Source organism: Notamacropus eugenii, chromosome 2 (genome assembly GCF_028372415.1).
Source record: "Notamacropus eugenii isolate mMacEug1 chromosome 2, mMacEug1.pri_v2, whole genome shotgun sequence".
Lineage (NCBI taxonomy): Eukaryota > Metazoa > Chordata > Mammalia > Diprotodontia > Macropodidae > Notamacropus > Notamacropus eugenii.
This window is the reverse complement of record NC_092873.1, coordinates 376,514,678-376,528,133: the sequence shown is the minus strand read 5'-3', so window position 1 is coordinate 376,528,133 and position 13,456 is coordinate 376,514,678. Positions and strand designations below refer to the sequence as shown.

Below are 13,456 nucleotides of genomic sequence, written 5' to 3'. Positions count from 1 at the left end.
AAAGAAAGGAACCAAAAATATTTACAGCAGCTCTTATTGAGATGGCAAAGAATTGAAAGTTGAAGGGTGACCATCAGTTGGGAAAAGGTCAAACAAGTTGTGGCATATGATTGTGATGGAATACTATGGTGTTGTGGTAAATGATGAGGGAGATGGCTTCAGAAACACATGGCAAGAATTATATGAGCTGATACAAAGTGAAATGCAAAGAACTAGGAGATCATTGTGCACAGAAACAGTAATGTAATGATGATCAACTGTGAAAGACTTGGCTACTCTGATCAATACGATGATCCAAGATAACTCCAAATGACTCATAAACGATGCTTATCCACCTGCAGAGAGAACTAATGAACTCTGGGTGAAAACTGAAGAACAATTTTTTGCTTTCTTTATTTTTCTTGTTTTTTTAAAAAAATATGGCTAATGTGGAAATATGTTTACATCACATGTATAACTGATATCATATTGCTTGCCCCTTCAGTGGGTGTGAGTAGGGGTGGGAGGGAGGGAGAGAAGTTAGAACTCAAAATATAAAAAGAAAAGAATGTTTTAAATAAATAAATAACAAATTAAAATGTAAAAAAATCATAAGCTCCTGGAGGGGAGTGATTGTTTCATTCCCTGTCTTTGTAGCCCCAAAGCTTAACATAATGCTTAGTACAGTACAAGTGATTAATAAATGCTTATTAATTGGTGGACAGCAAATGACAGGATGATTTGAACCCACATCCTCTGACACCAAATCCTGCACTTATTGTTCAGCCTTTTCATTTGTGTTCAACTCTTCATCACCTCTTTTGAGATTTTATTGGCAAAGATACTGGAGTGGTTTGCATTTTCCTTCTCCAGTTCATTTTATAGATGAGGAAACTGAAGCAAGCAGGGGTTAGGCAAGTAGGTTGTCCAGGGTCACACAGCTAGGAAATGTCTGAGGTCAGATTTGAACTCAAGAAGATGAGTTTTCCTGACTCCAGGCCTGGTGCTCTAAGCACTATGGTGCCACCTAGCTGCCCCAAATCCTATACTACATGCATGCTAAAGTTGCCCCAATAGGAAGTGATAGTTCTTGCAGTGATCAAAACCCAGCCTTCCAAGCCTATTACATTCCTATTCAACCTGACTTCCAATTTCTTTCCTTGCCTGCAGGGGCTTTCATCATTCCTTCTGCCTAGTCACCTGGTGAAAGATGCTCCACATTTTTGCCTCCTTAGGTGTATCTGTAATAGAAGGGTGGGGTGCCAACAGGCCCACTGATGGTGTTGATGAGATTCTTATCAAATTAATTCCCAGGTTATTATTCAGAGCAGTGATAAGAGAAGGACAAACATGGCCCTTCCTTCTACCTCTTTGGCCAAGTCCTATAATGGTTCTCTTCTCTTCAAGAGTTTCACCAGAGAAGTAGGGAGGGCATAAGTTGGTCTAAGATCCACATTGTTAATTCAATTCCACAGTCAGTAAATAAGTGCTTACTATAGACCCAGAGCTATCAACCACAGGAAGGTAATGAGGAAGGGAAGGAAGAAAGGAGGGAGGGAAGGAAGGAAGGAAGGAAGGAAGGAAGGAAGGAAGGAAGGAAGGAAGGAAGGAAGGAAGGAAGGAAGGAAGGAAGGAAGGAAGGAAGGAAGGAAGGAAGGAAAAGAGTGAGAGAGGGTGGGAGGAAAGAAGGAGGATGAAAGGAAGGAAGGAAAAGTGGGAGGGAGAGAGGGAGGAAAGCATGGAGAGAATATTAAGTTTCCATAAATCTCTGTTCATAACATTGGTCTAGGTTTTTCTATCATCTGTGGCCAGTTAGCTTAGTTGGTAAGAGCCTTGGGCTAACGAGTGCATGGCTACAGGTTCATCCTAGTCCGTGCTGATTGATGAGCTTCATACTTTCTCTTCCATAGCCCTAAGAGACCTTGGTCACAAGCATGGTCATGTGTGAGTAGTTTGAAGGTGCCCAGTGGTCAGGGATCAAGTCTGTGTAAATATGATTCCCAATCCAATTAATGAGGACTTTGAGTGGTGATTATAGGATGGCTATGGCTAGAAATGCATCCATATTTGAGAAGTCCATACTTTGCAGTATCAGGTCACTGGAAGATAATCACAGATTTCTACAGGCACACCAGGGACAAAATACTATCTATGAGAAGAAGTAATGTTGTGATAAGGGCCCTAGACCTAGAATTAGGAGCCTTGACTTTCGATCTTGGTTCTGAGATTTCCTAGGTACTCAACTCTAACAATAACATTTATATGATACTTACCATGTACCAGGCACTGTACTAAGTGCTTCACAAATGTTGTCTCATTTGATCCGCACAACAGCTCTTTGAGGAAGCTGCTATTATTATTCCCATTTTACAGATGATAAAACTGAAGCAAACAGAGCTTAAGTGATGTGCTCAAGATGGCACTGCTAATAAGTGTCTGAGGTCATATTTGAACTCAGGTTTCCTGACTCCAGGCCCAGTATTTTTATCCCCTGTGTCCCTTGGCTGCCCTAAAGTATTCCATATTAGGCCCTCTATCCCTGGACTAGTATCAGGGAGAATTAGACAAAGATCTTAGTGCCCATCAGAGTTGGTCTCCCCAGAAAATGCTGGAGTTTCACCTTTCTGTTTCTTCAGAGTAGAGGGAAGAAGGAAAGGATAGAACTGCCATGATTCCTAGACTGTGAGTCAGGATGGTAGGGAGAGGGTCCTTCCAGCCTGAGGTTCTCCCAAGAGTTTTCAGAGTCAGCTTACCATTCTTTCCAGCAGTAAATAGTCATAGCTAGAGATCTCAGACTTAAGTTTCCCCTAGCTACCCTGCTCATCCTGGAAGGCCCAAGAGCAGCCTGCTTCCATTGCCTAGATCTAGAGTCATGATCCCACATGTCTCAAAAACACTCCCTAGCTACTCTGTAGTATAGAGGGAGCAGCAAGACTGACTTGGAGTCAGGGGATCTTTCATCTAGTCCAGGATCTGTCACCAATTGCCTGTGTGATTTGAAGCAGGCCATATCACCTCTCTAGCCTTCATTTTCTCATCTGTAAAACATGGGGATTCCAAACTCTAACTTTAATAGTTCTGACAGCTCTCTACCTAAGACTATTCTAGAAGGCCATTCAGGAACTTAATTGAGATTGAGCTGTAGCTCCTTAAGGTTCTGATTTTTCACTACTGATAAAAGTAATACTTAATTTTGTAAACCATACATAGAATCATTCCCTTCCTTTTCGGCCTGGATTTCCTTTTTAGCTGGGTTCTTTCTAAATTTTTTTAATTTAATTTTTTTCTAACTATAAAAATCTATTTTCTCTCCTTCCCACCTATCCCCTCTCATGGAAATGAAAAAAAAAATCTTACAACAAACATGTATAATCAAGCAAGACAAATTCCCACATTGTCCACATCAAAGAAAAAATGTCCCTGTGCTCTGTAAGTCCATCACTTCTCTGTCAGAAAGTGGGTAGCACACTTCATCATCAGCCTAAAAGAATCATGACTGGTAATTGTTTTGATCAGAACTATGATTTTAGCTAGACAATAGTATATAGTTTGGTAGGTTTGGAATGGGTCAGATAGTAGAATTTGTCTTAAATAGTTCAATGTCATCTTGCAGGAGGAGGAGTTCTACTTCAGGGGTTCAAGAATTTCTGCATATTTCTATGCTATTCAATGATCTTATTAATGACTTAAATGAAGACAGAGGTGGCATTTTTTCAAATCTGGAGGGAGCACACTACTGAGAGAAATAGCAAGCACTAATACATCAAATGACACAGTCGGGATCCAAAAAGTTCACCCACAGAAAATGATTGATGGAATTTCATAAAATGGCGTTCAATAAGATAAATGTAGAGTCTAATACTTAAGTTAAAAATATCACCTTGATAAAAGTGAGATGGAGGAAGCTGTGGCTAGATAGTAGTTCCTATAAAGCAAGATCTGGATGTTTTAGTGGATTGCAAGTTCAATATATGTCAACAGGATGACCAAAGAAAAAAGTTATTCAGATCTTAGACTATATTAAGAGACTCATGGAGCCCGAAATAAAGAAGCTGATAGTCATTCAGTATTCTTACCTGGTCTGAATACATCTGGAGCATTGTATTTAATTCTGTGTGACTTATCTTAATAAGGTCCATTTATATACTGGAATATATCTAGAGGACAGGAATCAGAATGTTCTTACAGGCATTTTATTAAGAAAAGTTGTGTTGTGCTTCTAAGGATGATACTCTTTTTTTTTTAAGTTAACTTATTTATTTCTCATTTTCAACATTAATTTCCATAAGTTTTTAACTTTCTCCCCCTCCTTCTCCTCCCTCTTACCCAAGATGGCATGCAATCTGAGATAGGCTCTACATATGCATTCCTATTAAACATATTTTCACATTGGTCATCTTATATAGAAGAATTAGAACAAATGGGAGGAACCGTGAGAAAGAAAAAACAAAACGGAACAAAACAAAAAGAAAATATTCTGCTTCACTCTGCATTCAGACTCCATAGTTCTTTCTCTGGATATGGATGGTATTTTCCATCATGAGTCCTTTGGAATTGTTTTAATGCCTTGTATTGCTGAGAAAGGCTAAGTTTATCACAGTTAGTCATCGCACACTGTGTCTGTTACTGTGTACAATGTTCTCCTGGTTCTGCTCATTTCACTTACCATTAGTTCATATAAGTCTTTCCATGTTTTTCTGAAGTAAGGATCATACTCTTGACCCTAGCTAGCCAACTTGTAAATATATGTCTTTAGTCACAAGGGAGAATTGATGAGAGAGTGTGGATGATAGTGCAAACCATCCTCCCTCCCAAAATGGCAACTCAAAGGACATGTTCTACTCAATGAAGGTCAGTTACGCTCATTTATGGGAGGGATACAAGATCATGGTATGTAAAGATCAGCTAAAGGGACTGGGGTTGTTTAGTTTAGAGAAGGGAAGACTTGGATTTAGTAGGAGAAGGGTGACTGGGAGAGAAGCATCAGAACTGCCCAAGTATTTGAAGGAATATCATATGGAAAAATGATTAGATTTTTTTTTTTCTACTTGTGAGGGGTAGAATTTCAAATATCAACTCTCTGCAAGCAAAAACTTCCTAAGAATTAAAGTTATCCGAAAGTAAATTGTCTTGGAGGATAGTGCAGGGTGGGAGTGGGTTTCTTTTCTTCTCTCGTTTGCTGTATTTTTCTTCCAATATACATAGTTGTAGTCACTGTGTATTTCTTGTCTCTGGTCCTGCTTATTTTATGTTAATGAAAGTCTTTCCATCCTTCTCTGAAGTCAATTCAATACAGTTCAATAAACAATTATAAAGCACTTACTACATGCCAGGCACAGTGTTAAGTGCTGGATTTTTGTCATTTTTTTAAAGCCCAGAAATATTTAAATTTCACTCATGTACCATATTTTGTTTAACCATTCTTCAAGAATTGCCATCTACTTTATTTCCAACTTCAAGCAAAAGAATAAAGACACAATGACTAGAATGGCAGGCATTGGGGTTGATTTGGAGATATAGAATTTTGCCTGGTCAACCCTTCAAAAATAAGAGAAATATCCACCCACACTCAGAACTCTCTGTTGCTTTCCATAAGTCTGGTGGTCCCCAGGGACCATATTGTAATATAAGAATTATGGAATCTTGTCATAAAAATCACAGAATAATCAACAGATCCAGGATCACAGAATCTTTGACTTATAGGATATCAGCATGATAGATTTGTCAAACCTTAGACTCGTAAAATCTTAAAACTGGAAAAAATGAAAATCTTCCAATCTCTAGAGGAATCACGTGGCAGCATTCCTGATAGATTGCCATCCAATGTCTCCTTGAACATTTCCAGTGACAGAGCCCACTAATTCATGAGTCACCCCATTCCATTTCTGAACAACAGTAATTGTTAGGAAGCTCTTCCTTATATCTAGTTGAAAGCTGACTTCCTGTAATTTCCACCCATTGGTCTTCATTCTAGATAAGTCTACACCCTTTCCCATGTGACAGACCTTTGAATATTTGAGGATAGTTATCATATCCCTTCCAAGACTCCTATCATTTAATCTCCCTGAACTCTAATTTCCTTATCTATAAAATGAGGGGTTAAATTATGTGACCTCTGAGGTCCCTTTTAGCTTTAAAGTTATGATCCTAAGATTCTGAAATTCTCTCTTCTGGGATAGATATCCCAATTCTTTCAATCATTTGTATCAGAATGTGATTTCAGACCTCCTCATTCTGCCCCCCATCTTGTTTATACCTCAATTTGTCTATGCCCCTTTTGAGCTGTGTGCCTCATACTGAAAAAAAATATGACAGGTATGATCTGATCACCGCAGAGTACAGATACTATCAGCTCCTTTATTTTGGATACTTCTTAAAATTCAATATTCCAAAAGATCCATGATTTCAGGCATTCAGGTCCTCCATTACCAAATACAGATTATAATCCTTCCATTTCTTTGTTTCATAGGTGAATTCAGTCAAAAAAAAATCATAAAGTGGAGGCTGACCCTCTGGCAATGAAGAAGGGTTGGTCCTCATAGAATCAATCAGTCAATGAACCTTTATTAAACACCTACCGTGTTCTGGGCACTGTGCTAAGTTTTGGGTTTACAAAGAATACAAAAGACCAGTCCCGACTCTCAAGGAGCTCACAATCTAACGTGGGAGATAATAGGCAAATATCTGTGAATAAACAAGAGTTTCTTGTTGCTTTTCAGTCATTTCAGTTGTGTCCAACTGTCAGTGACCTCATTTGGGGTTTCCTTGGCAAAGATTTGCCATTTCCTTCTCCACCTCATTTGACAGATGAGAAAACTGAGGCAAACAGGGTTAAGTGACTTGCTCAGGATCACACAGTTGGTGTCTGAAGCCAGTCTGGCCTCAATTTCCCCATCTGCCAAATGAGGTAGAGAAGGAAATGGAAGACTTCTTCCTGACTCCAGGCCCAGCACTCTATCCACTATACCACCTAGCTGCCCAAACAAGAGTTACACAGAATAAATTGAAGACAATCAGCAGAGGGAAGGTACTACTATTAAAGTGGAACAGGAAAAATCTCTTGTAGAAGGTGAGATTTTGGCTGGGATATAAAGAAAGCCAGGGTAGCTAGGTGTGTAATGGATGGATCACTTGGATCTAGAATCAAGAAGATTTTACTTCAAATCCAGCCTCAGACATTTACTAGCTGTGTGACCCTGGGAAAGTCACTTAGCCTCTGTTTGCCTAATCCACTGAAGAAGGAAAAGGCTACCTACTCCAATATCTTTGCTAAGAAATGTTGAAGGCCAGGGTGGAGTGTTGACAAGATCAGGAAAGAACTTTGGGGAAACTGTTCTTTGAGACTGTGCTTATTATCATCCGGAATGGCTCTCCAAGCCCCCCAGGCATTGCTGTCTCCTTGAGACAAACATGGGAATTACAGAAAACAAGGGATATGTAAAATAGATGTCCTCTAGGCTAACAGTCTTTAAAGACAATAAGACTGGCCAAATCACTGGGACAGGAGACGAGCAGAATGTCATGTAGACTTGCAGTTTCTGTCTATTAATACCATGACCCTCAGATCAATAAACGGAATTGGTCTATCTTTTACCACCTCCCGTGTCTCTTTCTTCTTCACCACATCACCAAGGAATGTAGGGACACGGGCCATCCGCTACAAAGAAATTCCCAAATGGGGTCATGAATATTCAGAGGTGATTGAATAACCGGAAAAAAAAAAAACAGTCCACATAACCTGTTCCCTTCCAACTCTAAACCTATGGTACTATCACATATGATTTTATGGGTGACAGCCAAGAGCCAGGCTCACTAAGTTTGGACAAACTAATCAATCACCAGCCTGGCCACAGTAAGGCAGCTCTCAGAAAATCATTTATAAGAGGAGGAGTTCTCATCTGTGACAGGAGAGGGAGCACCTCCCATCCAGTCACAGGCTGGAGAAGGGTTGAGTGATGTATGTCTAACAACCTCATGGGTTATTGCTGTAAGGAAAGTGCTTTGTAAATCTCAAAATACTCCCTAACTGGATGAGATTTCTAGTTATGAATAGTAGTAAGACCTGGATGCAAGTCCAAAAACTTGGGTTCAAGTCTGCTGGTTATTGCCTTTGTGGCCTAATGTACCTGGCTGCATGTTATAGACCTAGAGCTGATGAAGGTGTCTCAAAGCCCATTTAAAACAACCTCCTCATTTTACAGATGAAGACCCCCCCCCCCCAAGAGGTTAAGTGACTTGCCCTAGGTTACTCAGGTAGAAAGTGGAAAGTCAGGATTTGAACTCAGGTCTTCTGACTCCTGAGACAGAGTTAGGGTAGCTAGATGGCATAGTGGACAGAGCACTAGGCTTGGAGTCGGGAAGACCTAAGTTCAAATCCATCCACACTAGTTGTGTGACCCTGGACAAGTCACTTCACCCTATTTGCCTCAGTTTCCTCATCAGTCAAACGAGCTGGAGAAAGAAATAGCAAACTACCCCAGTATTTTTGCCAAGAAAATCCCCAAATCACAAAAAGTCAGACATGACTGAAAAAGAATGAACAACAAACAACTAAAAACCTCCCACTCCACAATCAACGCTCGTTCCACTGTGCATGGGGACTTTCAGACTTCTGTCTCATCAACTATGAAATGAGGAGGTTGGACAAGATGATAGAGAAGGCTACCTACCTCTGCTTTTAAATCTTATGAGTCTACAGATTAACTGCTTCTTAAAAACACCTCAGATTTCCTTAGGACCAAACAACTAAGTGGAGTAGATGCGATTACAGATAGAGTCTATGAATGAAGACCACAAGGATCCCCTGGGGGCCAGCGAGTTCATAACGGAGAAATTTTACTGTTACTTAGCTAGAGGACAAAGAAGAGAAAGTCAATTATTCTTTATTCAGTTCTCCCCATCAAGGTCCTTGCAATGAAGGTGGCTACTTTACTGGAAAACGAAGGCCTTTCAGGCATCTTTTTAAAAATTAGCATTTAATTTCTTTAGCGGAGTCGGTAGAAGATTCCCTACTAACCACTGTTGTTCTACACACCCCTGCCCCAAGCCCCCAGACTTTGACTTGGGATCCTCCCCTTAGGGGCTCTGACACCTAGCATTCCTCCTCTTTGCAATGATAGTAGATGTCCCCTTGGAGGCAGCAGGGCTTCCGCCGCCGAGTGGCCTTGGGGGGCTGCCCTTGACTTCCCCTGCAGCAGGGGCTCTGCTCCTTGGGCTTCCGGTTTATGAGACAGCAACCTCCAGGCCCAGGGACAGGGCAGGGAGCTGGGCTGGGAGGAGTGGAGTTCTTGAGAAAGGGCTGCTGTTGCCGTTGCTGAGACATCAATAATGCTTGTGAACCAAACCTCGAAGAGAACAGAGCAGAAGGTCAAGGCTATAGGTTCCTGTCCCTTGACTCAGTGGAGGACTCTGCAAAATGAACAGGCAGAATTTTTTTTTTGATTGATAGACTTTAGTATGATACATCAATCACTCTCCAATAAACAACCCACTTTCATAGTCTATGAGGGGTGGGGAAACCAAGGACCATAAATCTAAAGCTGGGTAGGACCTGAGAGGCCATCTACTACAAGCCTGTAACTTTACAGACATGGAAACTGAGGCCAAGAGTTATTATATGACCTGTCCAAGATCTCACAAGTAGTAAAGTTCAGATAGACTTTGAACTCAGGTCCTAAAATCAGAGCTTGTGCCTCTCGATAACAATAGACATTTGGTGAACAGCATATACATACAGTTTTCCACTTATAATCTACCATTTCTTAACTGAGAAAGAAAAGATGTTTTCATCTCAATCCTGGGAACAAGGAGCATCATTTCTGACCTGAATTCTGTTGTCTTTTAGATTTGTCTTCATTTAAATTGTTTCTGTCTTTGTGTATACTGTTTTGTTTGGGACAGGGTGGGATTTGGTATTCAAGACAAATTAAGAAGCTGCTCTCAGTCTCCAGGGATTAGGGACCTGATTGCCAAATTTCCAGAACTACTCCCATTTAACCAGTTTAAAAAACTCACTGCCTCATCCCCTCATGACAAACCCATGGTTTTCTAGACATGGTCTGACAAACTTCACCAGGTGAAACACCCTGCTCCTAAAACCAGCACCAGCAAGAAACAAGTGAGAGAATGTTGACAACCCACCTCTCGCTCGACCATTGACCACAAGAACATTTGTGTGTGTGTCTGTGTGTCTGTGTACATATAGAAACATATATACATATATATATACATTTTATAGGCTAAATTTGAAATCAGTTTATATATAAATATATGTGTACATATATAAACTAAGTTCAAATATAAAAACGTATATATACACATATATGTATACATGTTCTGAAGATCATCTGGCAGGATAAGGTACCAGACACTGAAGTCCTTGCTCAAGCTGAACTGCCAAGTATTCAAATGATGCTTCAGAGAACACAACTCCAATGCGCTGGCCACGTAGTTCGAATGCCAAATGTAGGCTTGCCAAAAAGCCTATTTTATGGAGAACTTGTATGGGGCAGGCGATCACAAGGTAGCCAGAAGAAACGATAGAAGGACACTCTCAAGGTCTCTCTCAAGAACCTTGGATTTGACTGTGCAACATGGGAGACACTGGCACAGGACCGCTCAGCATGGTGTGCCCACATCAGGAAAGGTGCTGTGCTCTTTGAGTAAAGCGGAATTGATACAGCACAAAGTAAACGCAGGACACACAAACTGGGGATATTCACACCCCAGACATTCATACAGACTATCTGTGCCCCACCTGTGGCAGAACATTCCGAGCTCGTATTGGTCTGATCAGACACAGCTGGTCGCACTGAAATTTCACTTTATCATAGTGATGTCATTTTGGTCCTCTTCGCAGATGAAGGACAACAAGCGTACATGTCTTACTTTATAGACTGAATTTTAACTCAGTTTACATATATTTACAAAGGTTAAAAAAACATATCTGTGCATATATAAACTGAGTTCAAATATAAAACATATATGTGCATATGTGTATGTGTGTATGTATACATTGTAAGAAATGAGCCCAACTAACAAGCCCCCAACTGTGAGAAACATGCTCACCTTAAACAAAGAAAAATACTTGTTGTGAAATCAGGAAAGCATTTATTAATTCTACATTCATTCCCCCTGAATGAGCAGGTTGCTCCCAAGTAAGACTACAGACCAACGTAAGCTCTATATACTGTTCCAGGTTTGAACTTCATACCATACCACCTATTGACCAGGTGAGGCCTTCTGACCATGTCACTTCATATTCTCCTCTCTGATAGGTTTCCCCTAAAACAGTTTATCAAGCCTGCGCACAAGTGTCTGACCTTTAATCTGACCACGCTAGGTCACAACTCTGATCACTTAAAGATGGGAATTTTAACCTGTGGAAACAGAATTTCTTCCTCTGTTTCCTACTTTTATGTATGTGTGTGTGTATGTGTGTATGTATGTGTGTGTAAATATATATATAAAACAGGAGCAGCTAGGTGGTACAGTGGTATAAAGCACCAGCCCTGGAGTTTGGAGGCCCTGAGTTCAAATGTGGCCACAGACACTTACTAGCTGTCTGACTGCACAAGTCACTTAACCTCAATTGCCTCAACAACAACAAAAATATATATACATACATATACATATACATATATACGTATATTTATATACGTACACACACATATAAATATGTGTGTGTATATATGCACATATGTATACATGCACAAATAACACTTTAAGGTTTGCTAAGTGGTACAGCTAGGTGGTAAAGTGACTAGAGTGCTGGAGCTGGAGTCAGGAAAATCTAAACTCAAATTCAGCCTCTGACACGGTTACTGGCTGCGTGACCCTGGACAAGTCGCTTGACCTCTGTTTGTCTAATAATTGCAAAGGGTTTAGCATAGTGCCTGGCCCATAATAAGTACTCTGCAAATGTTAATTATTATTGTTGTTGTTGCACAAATATTATCTCATTTGATCTTCACAAGAACCCTGGTAGGTATTTTAATTATCCTCATTCTACAGAAAAGGAAACTGAGGCAGACAGTGGTTAAGTGACTTACTCAGGGTCACATGGCTAGTCAGTATCTGAGGCCAGATTTAAGGAATGTCTTCCTAATTTCAGGTCCAGCACTCTATTCCCTGTTCTACCTAACTGCCTCTAAAGAGGAAAGAAAGCAGAAGTTTAGATTTGGGGGTAGGAAGAGCCAGGTCTGCCTAAGCTGCTTCTGTACCCTTTCTCAAACCTATTCCATTCAGGATCACTAATGCTATTAGTGGCCTCTATTCCTCTTGAAACTCTCTGTCCCCTCCAACATTGTGGGCTCCCTCCTGTACCTTACAGGAAAAGTCCTGACTCCTTCCTTTCCCCCTTCCCCTCTCCTTCTTGTCTAGCTAAAGTCTGGGCAGAACTGAGAGAGAGACCAGCCTTGTGCCCAGTGCCCTTTTGCCTGAGCTGAAAATCAGGGAAGCCCAGAGATCTGTCCTTACCTGGTCAGTTGTACAGGAAAAAGTGTGAGGAGTCAGAGGAAAAAGGAGGAGTCGGAACCTCTGTAGAGATCTGAAAGGACAGGAGCCTTTTATAGGTTCCTCTAGTTAAACCCTTGGGGCTTCCAGAGCAGCTGCGTTTGTTGGCCGAAAGCCAGGCCAACATACAGGTATGTGTGTGATTTATCCAGATATTTCATAAGCCTCACCTGCCATGGGACATCCTCTTATGACATTCCCAGAAATGAATTCCTCTGCCTCACACAATCAAGAGCTACATACACAGGAAGATACCCATGTGAACGTGTGGCAGGACTTCTGCAATGAGGAGGGTGGGGTTGGGGTGGGGTGGGGGCCAGTTTGGGGGCCAGGGAACCAAGGTCCAGGAAAAATGCAGGCAGGAGGGACTATGGATCTCTCCCATCTCCAAGTTATCCTCTATACTGCTGTCAAAGGGGTGTTAACGTTCCAACAAATAGTCTGCCTGATGAGGGTTGGAGAGATAGGGATACAGGAACTCCAAGTCTGGAGTTGCCTACATGAGCCGTATGGAAAAGAATTCATGGAATCAAGCATTGTTGAGGTCAAGGCAGTAAAGATTTATTACACCTTTCAGTGGAAAAGAGTTCTTAGAGAGCCAGAAACCTTAGAGGGGTACAGTTAAAGTTTATGCAGGATATTCTATAGTAAAACATGTGCCAAATATGCCAACTAAGTGATTGAGGGTGGGATTAGGGAGTACTTAAGGAGTGGTCAGTTCTTAAAGGAATATGCACTTTTGGTATCCACTGCATAGGTATATCACACAGAAGTCATGGGGAAATAGCCCAAGAGGGGACTACATGGAAATGTGGCTTTATGCCTGAAACATTACTAATTCAACTAGTGGACTGACTAAGGAATACCAGACTGCCTCAATGTCTTCTTAGACAAGATAAATGTGAGCAAGTATATGTATGTCTAAGTCTAGGACACATATGATTGGTAAGTGAGGAATAAATGT

The 13,456-nt window shown here is 40.9% G+C and overlaps 1 long non-coding RNA gene across 1 annotated transcript; it reads right to left on the bottom strand.

The window, feature by feature from the left end:
* Nucleotides 1-8,845: 8,845 nt before the first annotated feature.
* On the bottom strand, nucleotides 8,846-12,589 carry LOC140528804 (uncharacterized). The gene is made up of 2 exons (XR_011975306.1): nucleotides 12,457-12,589; nucleotides 8,846-9,387 (listed from the first exon to the last, which is right to left on the bottom strand). It is a non-coding gene; the product is annotated as an uncharacterized lncRNA (long non-coding RNA).
* Nucleotides 12,590-13,456: the final 867 nt, after the last annotated feature.